The 16,749-nt window shown below is 38.5% G+C and overlaps 1 pseudogene; it reads right to left on the bottom strand.

Moving 5' to 3' along the window:
• Positions 1 to 2,004: 2,004 nt before the first annotated feature.
• Positions 2,005 to 16,749, bottom strand: part of LOC135884103 (transformer-2 protein homolog alpha-like) — a 111,369-nt pseudogene continuing 96,624 nt past the window's right edge.

Here is a 16,749-nt window from a genome sequence, read left to right as displayed (position 1 = left end):
TCACCTTACTATTCTGTTCAATTTAGCTTCTTACATACAAACATCCCTGGTATCTGTACACATTACAGAATAAAAATACCATATGGCCTGCATCAATACATTGTTTCTTCTCCATTTCCCCCTACTTTGAGGAAAAAGTAAAAAACTTGGTTTTTTGCTCTATGTAAATGGTGATGTTATTAGTTCCTTTGTAGGAAAAGAGATCAAATAACATTTGTAAATGGAAGAACTCCCAATAGAGGTGTTTCTAATGGAGTCCCATAGGGATCTGTTTTTAGCTTAGTGGTATTCAATATCTTTATAAATGACTCCAAAAAGGATGTGAATCATGGTTAACCAGCTGATCTTAAGCTCCTAATGTGATGTGGTGGCTTGGAGTGGTAATGTGACCTTTGGAGGTATAAACGGGAACATTTGAATAGGAGTAGGGTTGTGGCATTACCTCTGTAGATGGCATTAGTAAGACTATTACAAGAGTGCAGTTTCCAGTTCTGTTATCCACACACAGTGCAAGTCAAGTGGTGATTTGACCATGGTCTCTTAAGTACCTATATAGTGAGATCTCTGACAATAGAGGGCTCTTTATGTTATCAAAGACATAGCAAAATTCAAGTGAGGGTAATGAATCACTGGAACACTGCTGGATTCTCCATCACTTGAAGTCTTTAAATCAAGACTGGGTGTCTGTTTCTAAAAACAATTCCCTAACTCAATCACAAGATAAGGGTCTGACGCAGGAATTACTGGGTGAAATTCTTTGGCCTATGTTAAGCAGGAGATCCCTTCTGGCCTTAAAAATCTATAAAAGCAAGTCTGGAGTAAAACGTTGCAATTTAACCCAATAATAGTGAGATTGTGATCATACTTTGTGCTGATCACTCCTACAGGAACTCTCTCAGGATAAAGCTAAGAAAGCCAACTCAGTATAGTTGCCACCTTCTCTCCATTTTCATTCTTGTTTTACCTCCCTCTATCCCCATCCCCACATATTTTTCTTTTCCTTCCTGGTGTTGTTGATCCTTTAAGTTCCCCACCTCATATGTAGGCCATATTCTGCTCTTCCTACTTGTGAATGGGTGAGAAATCCACTGATGGCAGTGTAGCAGACAAAAAACCAAACAAATTAAAAAAACTTTAGTAAACAGAAGAGTGGTAGGAAAGCTACTTTGTAGTTTGAGAAAGCAGGGAACTAGTAGGCTAGTTCTGTACATTCATGGTCTCCAATACGTCAGAGTTTTAAAAGCTTATGCAAATCCCTGAAGTATTACAAAAGCTACATTTTCAAGGAATAATTCCATTTTTAAGTATTGAAACAGTTTAGTTGGTTACCTTTGGGAAGTGAAAACCTCACAGATGAGTGCCTCGGACTTTGTATGCCCATTAGTTGTGTACGTGTTGTCTACTCCAGTGAAATCTATTCCCTGCCTGGTCCTAATAAAGCACATGGTCTCATTCACAAGCCTTCAGACATAACATGTTAGGAGGTGTAGAATGTATTCCGTCACCCCATGACAGCCAATTGAAAGCTCAAACATTACCATATAACAGTAATTTATAAAAAAGCCTTCTCCAAGTATACAATACTATTCAACCTACCCCTCCCTCCTGCTAGTGTACAAGTTACACATAAGGCTTGACTAGTCAGACCTTTAGATAAGCATCTATTTACAAGCCACAAAGCAGCGATTTTGTAGAAGTAACTTTTGTCCAGATAAAAGCAGTATAAACTTAACATTTTATTAATGGGCTTCATACTATGCATATTCTGGCGGGCTGTGGAGAAGGGCGATGACTGTCTTCTCTTAGTTAATTAGCTACTGAATTTGAGAATTGGAGGAACAGATTACTTTGGCTATGCATAAGATTTGGGAAGTAAAAATCAAACTGTTTATTATTTTTTACCATTTGAAAGCATTTTACACAGGCTTTGATCTTCAGAATATCCTGGAATCAGTAGAAAAAACTTTAAATGAACAGTTTTGTATAATAGAAAACTTTCAGCAGTCAAAATTCTGACTAAAAAAATACATGCAAAACATACTCCTCTCAAAAACACAACTTTGAACAAAGCACCGAACTACACAGATATGCAGAATGAAACAGCATTTTAAGTTCACCAAAAAGTAGTCTTCATAAAAGGTGTAAAAGTCACCTATTCACTAGGCACTGCTCACTTTTTAAACAGAATAGACAATAAAAATATTGTCCACATATCTGCGATCCCAGCTCAAGGGCTGTAGTTAGAAATTCCTCTAAACTTCATGTTTTAATAGCGACCTGTAAGAGGAAAAAGTAAACATACATTAATTCATTTTGTAATTACTAATAGGCTAAATCTTTAAATATATCAGTCAAAGCCTTTCAACATCTGTGATCACCTTGTTCAAGTGGGTAAACAGAAATTCAAGAGCTAAGGGCTTGTCTGCATAGGGAAATTTACCAGTATTAACTATAGCACTGATCTTCCCTGTGTAAGCAAGCCCTCAGACACTTGACATATGGAGGACTGGTGTTTCAAGGTACTGAGAAAGGACAGATACAATGCAGATTACTATGTATGGCAGAAGGATGTTTCCATGTTTATTAGCAAAGAATGTGGGAACATCATTAACATGTATCCCTTATGACCAAGTAAAAATAATTTAATGACATTCTATTTTAAACAGAACCTACCCACATAAACACCTCTCCAGAATATGTGCTGATATAGTGAGATAATCCAGAGAGAAGCCCTCATTTTAGCAACTTTTTGATATTAAATATACTAATACAAAATCCATTACTCTGACTTTAATCTCAGATTAATTTAAAAAGTATTATCTATCCTATAGAAGGTACCGTGTTCGGAAACTCAGTTACAACATGTTAGCCTCTGCCGGGATTGACTGTTTGATCTTGGGCATAACCAAAACGTTAACCATGACATGGTCTCCCATGAGTTTTTAAAAGGAAAGTTATGCATGACAAGGACACAGTAAGGCAAGGAGGCAAGAGTAAAACTGACATTTGCCTTGTCCTTAAAAGGTGGTCACTTGCTTGGAGAACTCAGTTTTTTTTCAAGGGGCATTAAATTAGATGGCGAGAATATTAAAGATCCAGTAGTCGTGCTCTCAATTTTTTCTTCTACATGGAAGTCATCATCCAATCAATGACACAACCAATTCTAAAACAAGACTTACGAGGTGAATAGAATCGAGATCTGGAGCGAGATCTGTAACCTCCTCGGCTGTAGTATGGGAATGGTGATCTTCTCCTGTGGAAAGGATTAACATGATAATTAAGCTAATTCAGGTTGCAAAGTAATTAACACTGATATACACAAATTCAAATGATACCAAGAAATACCATATTATAATTCTCCTTCAACACCCCTATTGCTGATTAGTCTACATCCCATGAATACTGGTCACCAGAAATTTAAGGTTAATCCGGTCACATATGCACTGTAGCTGCCTGTGCAACATTCTTAACTAGCAGTTGATTCACTGAAAACCACGCATTGCAGAGCTGACAGGAGCATCTGTATACTGTATTGATAGATGCTACCTAAAAGTCAGTAAAGGTACTAGAACATAATGGCCATATAGGGTCACACCAATGGTCCATCTAGTGAAGTATTCGGTCTTCCAACAGTGCTGGATGCTTTAGAGGGAATGAACAAAGCAGGGCAGTTATTGAGTGATCCACTCCCTGTTGTCCAGTCTCAGGATCTGGCAACCAGCCACTTAAGCACACTAACAGCATGGGGTTTTGTCCCTGACCATCTTGGCTAATAGCCATTGATGAACCTATCCTCCCGGAACTTTTCCAATTCTTTTTTTAACCTAGTTATACCTTTAGCCTTCACAACATCCCCTGGAAATGAGTTCCACAGGTTCACTGTGTGTTGGGTGACTCCATGCCTATAAAAGCTAGTAGTGTATGAAGAAAGCAAGCTTGAGGTACTTAATATTTCCAGAGAAAAGGTTTCATTTTATATTTTAAAAAACAAACCATGAGTAATGCCAATGTTAATTTTTGGACTATTAAATATTCAGAGCCTGAGAAACATTAATCTTATCTGTAATCAAACAGCATACCATATGATAAGCAACAAACCAATACTACTTATCTTAGATTTGTTTCCAATTTAAATATTTATTTGGAGATGAATAGCTAACACCAACAGCTGCAATCTCCTTCCCCCCAGCCCCCCAAATCAAGGCTCTCTACATTTGTTTTCCCCCCCACTGGGTCCTGTCCCCCAGCACTAGTTTAAGAGTAACTGAAAAATTCATAACTCTTTGGCACAGATTGTGAATTTTCTACGCGTAAAGCTCCATCACCAGCCTATATAATATATATAATGTTATCACCAACCTATATAATTTTAATCAGGTGGACTTTTGTTTTAATGAGTTCTGTGGCTCGCTGAAGAATTGTATTCATTCACTAGTGACTACTCCACTTTCTTTTAATGCTTTTGGATGTACATTAGGCCTCAGCTGTTTGAATTTTTTAGGCAGGCCGTTTCATGAAAATTTCTACTGTTCTTTGGATATTAAATCCTGTCTAAGCATACCTGTAGATCTGATCCCTGTCTTGGGCAGCTCTCCATCCTCCTCCTCCTCCTCCACCACCAGCTCCTCTGTGAAGACAGAAGCAAAACAACATTTTTCGCACTTTATTATTTTTAAAGGCATAAAACAAGGAAAACAAAGCGTTATATCTAATATAAAACTACAGTTGGATCACACAGGAAAGACAAGAAAATACCTAAATAAAATTTGCTGCATTGTGTAAGTGTAAGCTACCTGTCTCATCACAGTTCATTTATGTACTATGCCCAGCATGGCTTGGCAAAAATCACAAAGTGTCTGGGAAAGTTGAGGAAATCTCATGGTCCAGTTTACCAATATTGTACGTTATAATTTCCTATCCTCCAGGTAGCAGCAGTTTGAGATTATCTTCCATTTTAAATTGAAGGAAATGCAGTCACACTACTCTGTGCAAAAATTTGTACTTGCTCACTCACCAGGGAGCTGTAGTTTTGTTTCGAAATGAGACAAGTAAGATCAGTTCATTCTCATGATAGGATTTCACGCATTAGCTAGTAAAATTCTCATTATCATTTTAATGAAACTGTCTTAATTATGTAGTGGGGAGGTGGTTACATTTGGTATAAGGTAGCCAAATAAAATATACTGTAAATGTTATACGTTATACACCATCTACAAACGTGCCAGGTGTCTTGCAATGCAAATACGGTCTCCGGTCCAAAGACATTATAATCAAAGTTCTAGACAAGACTCAAATGACGGAAGGAAGGAGGAAAGGAAGGAAATGTTAGAAAAATAAGGAGATGATTACTTTGGAATGAACACACTATATTGATAATTTTTCTGTTTGAAGTTACACAGGTAGTCTAACATACATAGGTCTGTCCATTCTGCTTTCCTCTCTGCCCCTGCTCATCGCTGCAATCTCTGTGCTTATTTGCAGCATAGATGAGGCCACAACTCTGCCCTTTCACAATGATCCTTTGGGCCTAATGGAAAACAGTGTACATGGAGATGTCAAAGGCTGAGCAGGTGGCTAAATGGTCAAACTGGGAGTTTGGGAGTCATCACTACAAGGACTCAGACAACACCTCTGGGTGAAGGCCAGTCAGCTTGTAATTTGGATTACAGAGGATGAGGGGAAAAAGAGGGGATAAGTGGATATTCAAAGACCTTTAACTTTACTTCTCAAAGGCCAGAAGCAAAATGATAAAAATTAACACTTCCAGTGAGAGGCAGGCAGGAAAGGAGACTACATACTGAATATTTCTAATTAGGAATTCCTTATCTATTTTTTCTAAAGACTGAATAGAATTTTATTCAAATAAGATCTCCTAGTACAGCACCAATGTATGTAATTAGTATCTGCTTGCAGCAAAAATGTTATTTATATTACTTAATTTGTGACAACACTCCTAGTTCCATAAGATCTGGCTAGGCGAGAGTACATTTCCTTAACACAAGGGGACCTGCTCCATGACTAGGGTTCCTAGGCACTATGGTAATACAGTACAAATAATAAATAATAGTGTGAGGGAGTTAAGTTCTAACACGTCAAAAAGAGATAAGGCATTTTAGCTATAAGGACAACTGGTGGATTCTTAAACATCCAGACATAGGAAGTAAGATTGTGGCTTAGCCTCAGCTATGATAAAGGCTGTAAATATGCTGCAGAACAAGGTAAAATCCAAAAGCTACCTGCTTATTTTTAAGTAAGGGTAGGTGGAAAGATTGAGGCCCAGACAGTTTGTTGAAATTACATAAGGTGGAGCCCCTGTATTCTTACCAAGCATTTCTGTTCTAAAAGCACGACACTTCTAGAACAAGAGTGTATGTAACAGGTAAAGGGGAGGAGAAAATAGTGGATAGGAAGATGAATATATGGAGAATGTGTACAACTTATGAATTTTGGTTGATCTTGTGAGGTTACGAAAATTTCTGTATGATGAAATGCCTCTGTCTGTATGTATCCACCGCTGCTGACAAGGCTGTAAGCACATATCGCCCAGATGAGATACAATGGAGAGTAGGTAAGGTTAGATACTATACTCTGGCTGGTCAATAGTTATGCTAAAGAGATTGGCCAGAGCTGGGAGAAGCCATTTGGCTGTAGGAGGGGAGTTCTGGAGAGTGGAAAAATTATCAGCAGCAGAACAAAAGCAGGTGTTTGTGGTGAGACATAAAAACATGAGGGACTCAGAGCCACATAGGATGCTCTGGGCAGGAGAAGAGACAGGCCTGGCTTTCATGGGGTTGGGGTTAGCTGCAGGACCAACCAAGATGAGAGAAAGCAAGCTTGTTGGGGGGAGGGGGAGGGGAGAAGAGAGAGAAGGGAAGAGGCGAAGTTAAAGCCATGAGGTGCAACAGACTGGTCTGAGACATCCCCAGAGGACCCAGCTCCCAGCCCAACAAATACTCTAGAGTGGTAAGGAAACTGAGCATGGAGTTTATTTTTGTATAAATCTGTGCATTTCTCATGCTACTAAAGGATGAGCAGTGGTGTTTTAGAATCCCGTGCAAAGTCTGCGTACATTGCGTGTTATACCTATTACGTGTCCTTGAAGAATTAACTTGTGGGCCCAAACAACCTACAAAGCTGGAGTTGTGGGAGCTACAGGAGCCTGAGGGGCAAGGCAGCAGCTGTCAAGAAGGAGTGCTAGATAGAGGATCTGCACCCCAACAGTGCCTAGATCACCAAAGATAGGGCAACGGCTGTACTCTGCTCAAACTCTGCAGGCTTAAAGCACATGGGATACAGGGGCTGGAACTCCTCACAGCAGTCTGGTGAGTGACCACAGGTGTGCTTGACTAGATGACAGTGAACACTGTCTACAGAGCACCTATCACTAGCCAGGATGCAGAGCAAAGAGAATGGTCCTTAATTCTAACAGTGACGCCACTAAACCACTGGTCCAGTCTTTATGTTTGTGCACATCATTCCACCCTTAGTTAACATGTTTCCCTTGTTTTAGTCTATGCTCTCTCTGGGCTCCCATTCCTGTTCCCCATGCTCAAAGCCATGCCTCATACTCTCGACACCAGTATGAGCACTGCCAAGAGTGAAAGTAGTTAGTTTCACACTCCTGCTGGTATGCAATGGTCAGGAGCATAATTCACCCTAAAGGAATTCTCCTGCATGAGCAGTTTCAAGTAGTTGGTGAGATTCTATCTATCTAGCCTGTATTTAATATAAGCTTCTGTAAAACCAGCTACAACATAAATAAAGGGAATAAAGCAAGTAACATTTGGAGGATTCGTTCACTCTCCAAAATGAGAGACTTTCAGATTTAGAAAAAAAGAAAGCATGACCAATTTTGAGTGATTATTACAGAAGGAGACAAAATAAAGTAAGGTTGTCCTAGGAGGAGTGACAGGAAAAAGGACTATAGGAAATAGTTGCTCAGAAGGGATATTTTGACCCAGCTACGGAATAAAAGATTTAAGATCTTATAACTGCACAAAATCTGCCTTAGGCCTGATGATAGGAAGTCATTAAAATACACACACAAAAAATGAACTACTAGATATTAGCTTAACATTTCAATTGTGTCTTGACTCTGTTACATGGTCCAACTTTGTTCACGCAACCAATCTGAAAATTCAGATGTAACATGACATTTTTCATCAAGACCACCACCAACTAGCTATATTCAAGTGTGTTTTAAATAAATTTCAAACAGTTCTACAATTTATCTATGGCAACATATGTTAACTATGAACTTTCAGTCACATTAAGTACAACCACGCTAAGTTTGTCAGACTTAAATCCTCTGCAAAATAAAACCGCTATTAAGCCTTGTTAGCACTGCCACTTTAAACAGTTGCCCTCTATCCTTTTATCTATATCATAGAATTCAAAGTTCCTACACTACCCCTGCATTCTACAGAGTTTTATCTACAATTCAACACTGCATGTGTCTAACGTTTCACTTTCTCCCTTAATTTGTTTTATCTTCTCATTTCCTAGTTAGTAGCTGTGTTGGTGGATCCTGAAGCAACTGTTGTCCATAACAGGCTTTACAACAGCAAAATCCAACTATGGGTGCCAAGGAGTTAGTTGATAGATATGAAGCCGTGAAATAGGATTGCCCTCTGTTTTGTAGAAAGGCTATGTGACATTTTCATAGTACATCTGTCCAGTATAAGGACAGGTTTAATTTATGACCTCATCTACACTCTAACTTTCAAAATAATCTTCCACTGTTGTACGCCAAGTGGCAATAACTTTGAGCACTGGTGGTCACTGCTATTTTTACCGCTGTGTTGACTACGTTTCTCCAGAGCATGGCTAGACCACCAGATGGGAAAATGCAAGTGGCAGAGGTCTATACTAGTACTTTCACCACTGCTGTCTCTTGGGAGATTTTTTTTCTTCCCCTTTTGGGCCAGCATACAGAAGAGGTGTATATGTGTGCTTGCTCTTAAAGCTGAAGTATTCACAGCATAGACACTATTAAGCCATTAAAATTATACAGATATACATGTAAGTATAGCATTATGGACTATTTATGTTGAAATTAGATCTCATTCAAACTGAAATTCTGATCTGTCTGTCACACTGGCTGTACATCAAAAATAACAGATGGCAAACAACAATTATTTGCAGTAAAAACCAAAGATTTCAAAACCAGAGCTTGGATGTAAAATAGTGACTTCAAATGAGTTTCAAAGGTACAGTTATAACATTTAATAAGTTAAAAAGAAATGCAAATAATTTACTTCCAAAATGCAGGAGTTTCAAGAGAAACTCTAGCCCAAGGTGATCTGCACATATTTTGTATTTGTTACTAGTGGCTCACCTATAAGATCTGCTGTAATATTCACGATCATCATACCCTCTGTCATACCCTCTGTCATAGTAATCTCTTCGTCGGGAGCTGCCACTGCATGGAACAGTGAAACAAAGTTACAAAAATACAAAATTCTGCATACAGGCAAGGCTGGCTGAGCTAACAGTACTGTAGGAATCTTCAAATAAGGTGGCCAGGAAATGTAACTGCAAACTTAATCTGGATTTAACTTTTTGACATGAACACTAAGTTTAAATATTGCAGGAGGAATTCTTTTCTAAGGCAACTTTCACCTATTCGTAACTTTCAGGGGGGAAAAAAAGTCCCTTTTGGAAGGATTTTTCCTCAGTGAGCCCAGTATCATAGAAGATTAGGGTTGGAAGAGACCTCAGGAGGCCATCTAGTCCAACCCCCAGTAGTGACTTAAAATGTATCAGCTACTAAACTGACTTTTCAAAAAAGCTGTCAGCTGACAAAAATGTTTTCTTCAAGTGTTTCAACTTGAGATCTTAGTTCTCATGTGCCTTTCATGGGATGAAACCAAAATTTTTAATACAAGCTTTTTAGATCACAAACTCAGATTTAAAGCTACAAGTTTAACATTTCTGGGTATGGCCTCTCCTACTGTTGGCCTCCAACTGCCCATGCCCTCTTGGTTTTCCAGGCCCCATTTCCCATGGAAAACAATTATGCTGATAGATCTGGACGAGTCACATCTGCCAATTGGAAGCAAGTTAAGAACGGACTAAATTAAGGAACATTAGACAGGTGGATACAAAGTACTGAAATTGATGCATTTTTGGTGCATTAGGTTTTTTTTTTTTTTTTTTTTTTTAAAGCGTTCAAGTGTTGTATTACCAGTAAGTGAAAAAAGTTCATGTAGTTTTATTTCTATTTATGGTTATCTAAACACAATGTTACAAGTTACTAAATTATTGTACACAAATGCATCTTGACTTTTTACAGTTGGAAAAAGCATACAACCTTTGAGGGCTACCCACAAGTAAGAATTAAATAAAAGTTATGGAATTTGCTTCAACGATAACTACACAAGTTTGTCATTTTCGTAAACTGAGTGGCAGTTACTTTGCTAATAAGTGCCATCATTTGACATTTTAAAGGTTGCTTTATCTGAAAATAGAATTTTTAGATCAATTACATTTTTTCCTGACAGTGTTGTTTGATATGTAGCCGCAATGTTGACTGGCATGATTTTAACATTTGGTGCAAGTACACAAATCAAGGTGCACTACTATTTTATGCCCATATACCAAGAGTTGCATGTGTACTTTTGAAAGTCTGGGCCTTTACCAAAAAGCACCAATAAATAAATAAATAAAAATCAGGATTGTGTTGATACAGAATTCCTACAAGAGCACAGATAATTTAGCAAAATAAAACAGACTATGTGGCAAACTAAATGTGCATTTCCTTTATGCCACTTGTGCTATTCAGTTTCTGAAGTAACTTACTAAGTTGGTCTCCCCATATAGATTCCAGGTGTAGGGGTGTGAGGCCTTTTTGTTATGGAGAAATCTACCCGGATTCTTCTCCCATCAAGTTCCATTCCATTGGCACGCTCTTTAGCCTATACGGAGTGAAACAATCATGATTTAGACAGTTTTAACTGCAAACAGATTAACTTCAGCCTAATAACTGCTAACACAAGTTTCTATCAACTACTTCTCCTCCTTTCCCAACTAGCTGGGGTTGTATTGTTGATCTGTCTTTTCCAAGCTTGCCAGTCCAATGCTTGCTCCATATCCACTTTGTCTTCCCTTACAGTCTATCCACCGTTTACTTGGCTGTCCTCTTGTTTTCAGCCCGCAAACTCTAGTCTCAGATGAGTCCCTAACGGGATGCCTTTCATCCATCCTTGTACATGCTGATACCATCTCAGCTTCTTCTTTTATAGCTTCTCTGATACTGCAAACCTTGGTTTCATGCCTGAGGACATCTTTCCACATGTGGTCCTGCAAGGTCTCCCCTCAAACATCTCATTTCAATAACTTCAAGTCTTCTCAAGTGCCTCTCTTTGGTTACCCATATCTCTGATCCACACAGAAGAGCTGGTCTTACCATGGTTTTCTATAGTTGCCCCTTATGTAATCTGGGCATTCATTTATTAGAAGTCACTCCAGTTACCTTGCACCAGACTTCCCCCATGCTCAGCTATCTTGGTTATGGTTCTCGGATTTCTCTATTTGTCACTAACCAGCCCCACAAGATAAACACAGATGATACCTGATTTAGGCGCTGGCCCTCAATGTTGATATTCATCTGTCTTAGTTCTGAGCAAGTCACCCACATGATTTCTCTTTTCTTTACTCATTTTGACACTATAGTTTGTTAGTTCCCTATTGCCTGAACCAAATCTTCCTCACCATCGGCCATTAGCAAAATTTAATTTGTATAGATCATCTTCATACAACCTTCAATTTGGATTTACTTACCTATGAAGTCTATCACAATTATAAATAGTAATGAACTAAGCACTAATCCCTGGTGGAGTCCAACCTTCACCTTGAAGCCTTCCTTGAAACACTGAAGGGCAACTGGCTCTTTTGTCTTGGAACCCTCATACAAATCCATCACCATCTGGACAAGATCCTCCAGTACCTCACAGAATTAGAGATGCACCAGTAGTCATGTATGTATTTTGCCAGATGCTCGCTCTCTCTCTCAAAAAACAAAACAACAACAACAACAACAACAAAAACACTCCACACAACAAAAAAGCCCAACCAATGAACCATGCTAGATATTTTCCTCCAGCTTCTTTATCAACTGTCTGCCAATGAATACACTATCTATTGTCCATTTTCCTTTTCTAAAGCCAAACTGCTTCTTTCCTTAAATGGGCTCCACATTTCAGAGAATGCAGCTATGATTCTCAGTTTCACGCAGTGGGACAGAAGCTTCAAACAGTTGTGTAGGTACTGTGACATTGTGCAGTCTATATGGTTTTATAAAAACATGATATTAAGTGAATATAATGTAACTGGGACAGTTTTAGAAAAATATGGTAATAAGTGAATATAACGTAACTGGGATATGCTTTATGCAAAAGGTCTCTTGTAAGGTATCATTACAAAGCTTATAATCTACTGAGTATGATCATCTGATTTGTATAAATGTACCACTCTTGTATCTAAAACTAGAAATATAAAACATAACTCTGAGGGCCTATTGTAATTATGTAAAGTGTAGGCCATTAATGATGGTTTGGAATCTTGATGACTCCCATTAACAAGGACCATTATCCGCAGATGGCTGTATTTACCTGTGAGTCTTCCTGTATATGTGCGTGCTGGCAAGTGGGCAATGAAGTCTTGCAGTGACATGTGATCATGTCACCTGAACTGGAATCCATCTTTAACCTGGTGCTTTTCCAGTGAGGGGGGGTGGAAACCCAGAGGGACAAAGGGTTCCCGCCTTATGCAAAAGATATATAAAGGGGTAGAACAGAACAAAGGGGGGAGAGGAGCCATCATGAAGAATCCCCTAGCTATCACCTGAGCTGGAACAAGAGCTGTACCAGGGGAAAGAATTGTGCCCAGGCCTGGAAGGTGTCCAGTCTGAGAAAAAACTTACCGAAGCATCTCTGAGGGTGAGATTATCTGTATTCAGTTTGATTAGGCAGAGATTTACGCATTTTATTTTATTTTGCTTGGTGACTTACTTTGTTCTGTCTGTTACTACTTGGAACCACTTAAATCCTACTGTCTGTATTTAATAAAATCACTTTTTATTTAGTAATTTACTCAGAGTATGTATTAATACCTGGGGGAGCAAACAACTGTGCATCTCTCTCTATCAGTGTTATAGAGGGCGAACAATTTATGAGTTTACTCTGCATAAGCTTTATGCAGGGTAAAACGGATTTATTTGGGTTTAGACCCCATTGGGAGTTGGGCATCTGAGTGCTAAAGACAAGCACACTTCTGTGAGCTGTTTTCAGGTAAACTTGCAGCTTTGGGACAAGTGATTCAGACCCTGGGTCTGTGTTGGAGCCAGACGGGAGTGTCTGGCTCAGCAAGACAGGGTGCTGGAGTCCTGAGCTGGCAGGGAAAACAGGAGCAGGGGTAGTCTTTGCACATCGGGTGGCAGTTCCCAAGGGGGTTTCTGTGATCCAACCCGTCACAGGTACTTTTGTGTTTGTATATCGGTACCAATATGGAATTCTCTTTTCTTCCCAGAGTGCAGGATTTGTGTGAGCCAATGTACCCTAGCCTCTCTCAAGGCTTTGATCATTTCCACCATCACTTCATCTGGACCTGCTACTTTTCCAGGTGACCTGTGGGCAGACCTCAAAGGCATCTACATTCATAATTATTGCTTCGCATGACAATGCAGCATATAAAGGGTTTTCCACATTAAGTAGACCCCCAGAATTTTCGCTGTCAGTTACATACAAGACCCCTGCATCCTTTATGAATGGTGTGTTCACTTTGTCATCTTCCTTTTGTTTCTTGTCCGTGAGATCATATATATTTTCTTTTTGGCAAATTGAGAACAGTTGTGCATCTCATTATACAGCGTATCCAAAGCTAGGTTTCTTGCCTTCTTTACTGCTTGTCTGGAGGCTCTATAGGTAGCATCCACTTCTTCTGAAGGGTTATTTTCCTGATGCATGTTTCATTGGAGCAAAGCTCATACTGGATCCATTTGCCAGTTGCGACCATTACAACCAATGTGCTGGGGGTACCAGTGGTTTGCTTGGGGTAACAGTAAACGCATCTTCAAACTGAGTTTGTATTTAGGAGGGTAACTCTGGTACAACTGGAGATTTACCTTGTATTTTTGTTTAAAGCATAACTCACACCTTTATTTTGTTCTGAGATACCAACAAGGGACAGGATCTAATAATTCCTCAAGATGGCTTACAGCTCTTATATGATGAATAGAGTTAGTCTTCTGGGATATGTGTAAGTTACTTTCCCCTCCAGCTGTGAATGGGCAACATTAATAGTCTAACTGCCATGGTCAGGTTCTAGTCTCCAAGTGCTCTGAAAAGGTGTTCATTTTTATTTATTGACATTTGAAATTTTGTTTCAACGTGTATTTTAAACACAATATGATTGTGGCTTTGGGCACATATTTGATTAATTACTCTAATATAAAAACTAAAACCATATAAAGCTTTTAAAATATTGTTTTAAGACTATCATATATATTTACCCATTTGTCAAGACCTACATCCAAAATCAAATGCACCCCAGGGGAGAATTAAAAGTTAACTAGTTTGTAAGCCTGATTACATATTAAAATCCTCCATTCAGTTGATTTAAATACTAAAATAGTGTTTCATTCATCCCAGAGAATCACAAAGCAATTTACAATTATATTCATATAAACAATACTAGTGAAATGCAACAACCAACCAGCAGGAAAAAGCAGCTTTGGTCAAACACAACCAGCTGTGTGGAACTATTTATTTCTCACTAATGTAGGGGCTGAATTGACCATACTGAAATCTTAACCTGTGGTATTTGAAATAGTTATCACTAAATCATTCCTTTCAGAAGCTTGCTTTTTAACCACTTGGTCAAATCAGTTCGAGTAAATACATTCATAAGCCCATCAGTTATTTTGAAGAATCGTTAATAGACTACAGAAAACAAATGCCAATGCTTCCAAGATTGCTATTCTTGTTTTTGTCCAGGTGCATATTTTCCTTATAGCAGTTTCAAATATTAATGAATACTGTACCTTAATTCCTTTTCTACACGGTCTCAAACAAAGGTTTAAAAAACACATTTTACAGGGCTATATACTAGTTATGCAGGAATAAGTTTTTAACAGTTGGGAATTGAAAATTTTAGAAGTGTTATATATTCCAGCTTACCTCCTTTGCATCATCAACATTTTCAAAATACACAAATGCAAATCCTCTTGAACGCCGAGACTGCTGGTCATACACAATAGAAACATCAGCAATTGGGCCATACTTGGAGAACACTTCTCTCAGGTCCCTTTCTGTGGTGTATAGACTCAATCCAAACACACCGAGACAACAGTTTGGGTCAGGATTTGCCTAGAAGAATAAAAAAAAGCTTCTCCTTTCAAACTTTCAGTAATGCAGTGACTTTATAAACATGCGTTGATTTGGCATGATTTCAAGACAGATAAAAATCTACTGCTATCTAAGAAGCTAGTTTTACTTACAACAGACATGTGTTAGGAACAAATCTTCAGACTTAGCTTTCACAAAAACATGTTTTGCATTTCTCACCACAAGAGGAGCACACAATTCCCATGCCAAACTTTGTAGTGGCATCACAACTTTATTTCCAGAAGTGGGTACTGTCTGGAAGCGCCCAATAGTCTAGCCACAGAAAAGGGTGCTGGCTGGTGAATACAAATATCTGTATATTGGTCTGCGAGCACCTCTATATTGGAGTAGTTTGGCATTTATTTTATTCCCCATTTTAGACAGTTGAGAATGAACAAGACTTTTTAGTCTAGCTAATTTGTTTTTGTTTATTGAAGACATCAAGGCAGTTTTCATTCCCCAACCTTCCCTCCAAGTGTCCTCCTGATTAGGAAACTTTGGAAACTCAAAAATGAAGCCTATTTCTTTACTGAATATTTTATCTCAAGTGGATATGTACACTTATTTGTTATTGTTGGGATGTTCTTGAGTCAGGACTGTATTGGTAGCTTTTTTTAAGTAAAAGAAAAAAAGCATTTGTTTGCCAACAAAAATTACATGGACTTTGTAAACAAGGCAGATAAATTAAAGGGCCTACCAACTTTGACTGTACCCTTTAAAAGATTTTAATAGAAAGCTTCAGGGTTTAAGGTGTCTGAATCTATGACAAAATGCTGTGTATTTCAAGAGACTGATACAACAAATCTAGATTATTAATTTTGAAACCTACACACAAAAGGTAATTGTCAATCAGACCTGTTTAAGAGAGAACTACCATCTCAATTTAATTGACTGTGTGTTAATAGTCAATTAACATTTGTTTAGAAAAATGTCTACATTAACGTACAACTTTCAGTGAACAGGCATCTTAAGTTACTGTAAGCACTGTGAAACTTTAAAAATTACAAGCTCAAATGTGATCAAATAAGGAATATCCAAACATTAATGTACTGAAGTATGAGTTACCCCCTCATAGAAAACAAAACACACAGAAGACAAAACTTACAAATAACTGAGATCACAATTTTCTTCCACAAATTATTCAAATCATAATGTAACAAATTATGTTAAATCGAAAGCTATGTTTTTCACACCACGTGCTCTCACCAGTCTTACCGGCCAAACTTCTTAGGTCAGGATCCCTTCTTCTGTGTAACGACTGCTTCCTTTGTTCCTTCTTGTGCAGTGAATCGATGGACAGAGAGGGAGGAGGAGAGGTGCCTTGGGGTGTCTGTCTCTTCTTTTTATAGTCCTGTCGTCCCCCCCC

The sequence above is a fragment of the Emys orbicularis genome, chromosome 9 (genome assembly GCF_028017835.1).
Source record: "Emys orbicularis isolate rEmyOrb1 chromosome 9, rEmyOrb1.hap1, whole genome shotgun sequence".
NCBI classification, from domain to species: Eukaryota; Metazoa; Chordata; order Testudines; family Emydidae; genus Emys; species Emys orbicularis.
This window is presented reverse-complemented; position numbering and strand designations above follow the sequence as displayed.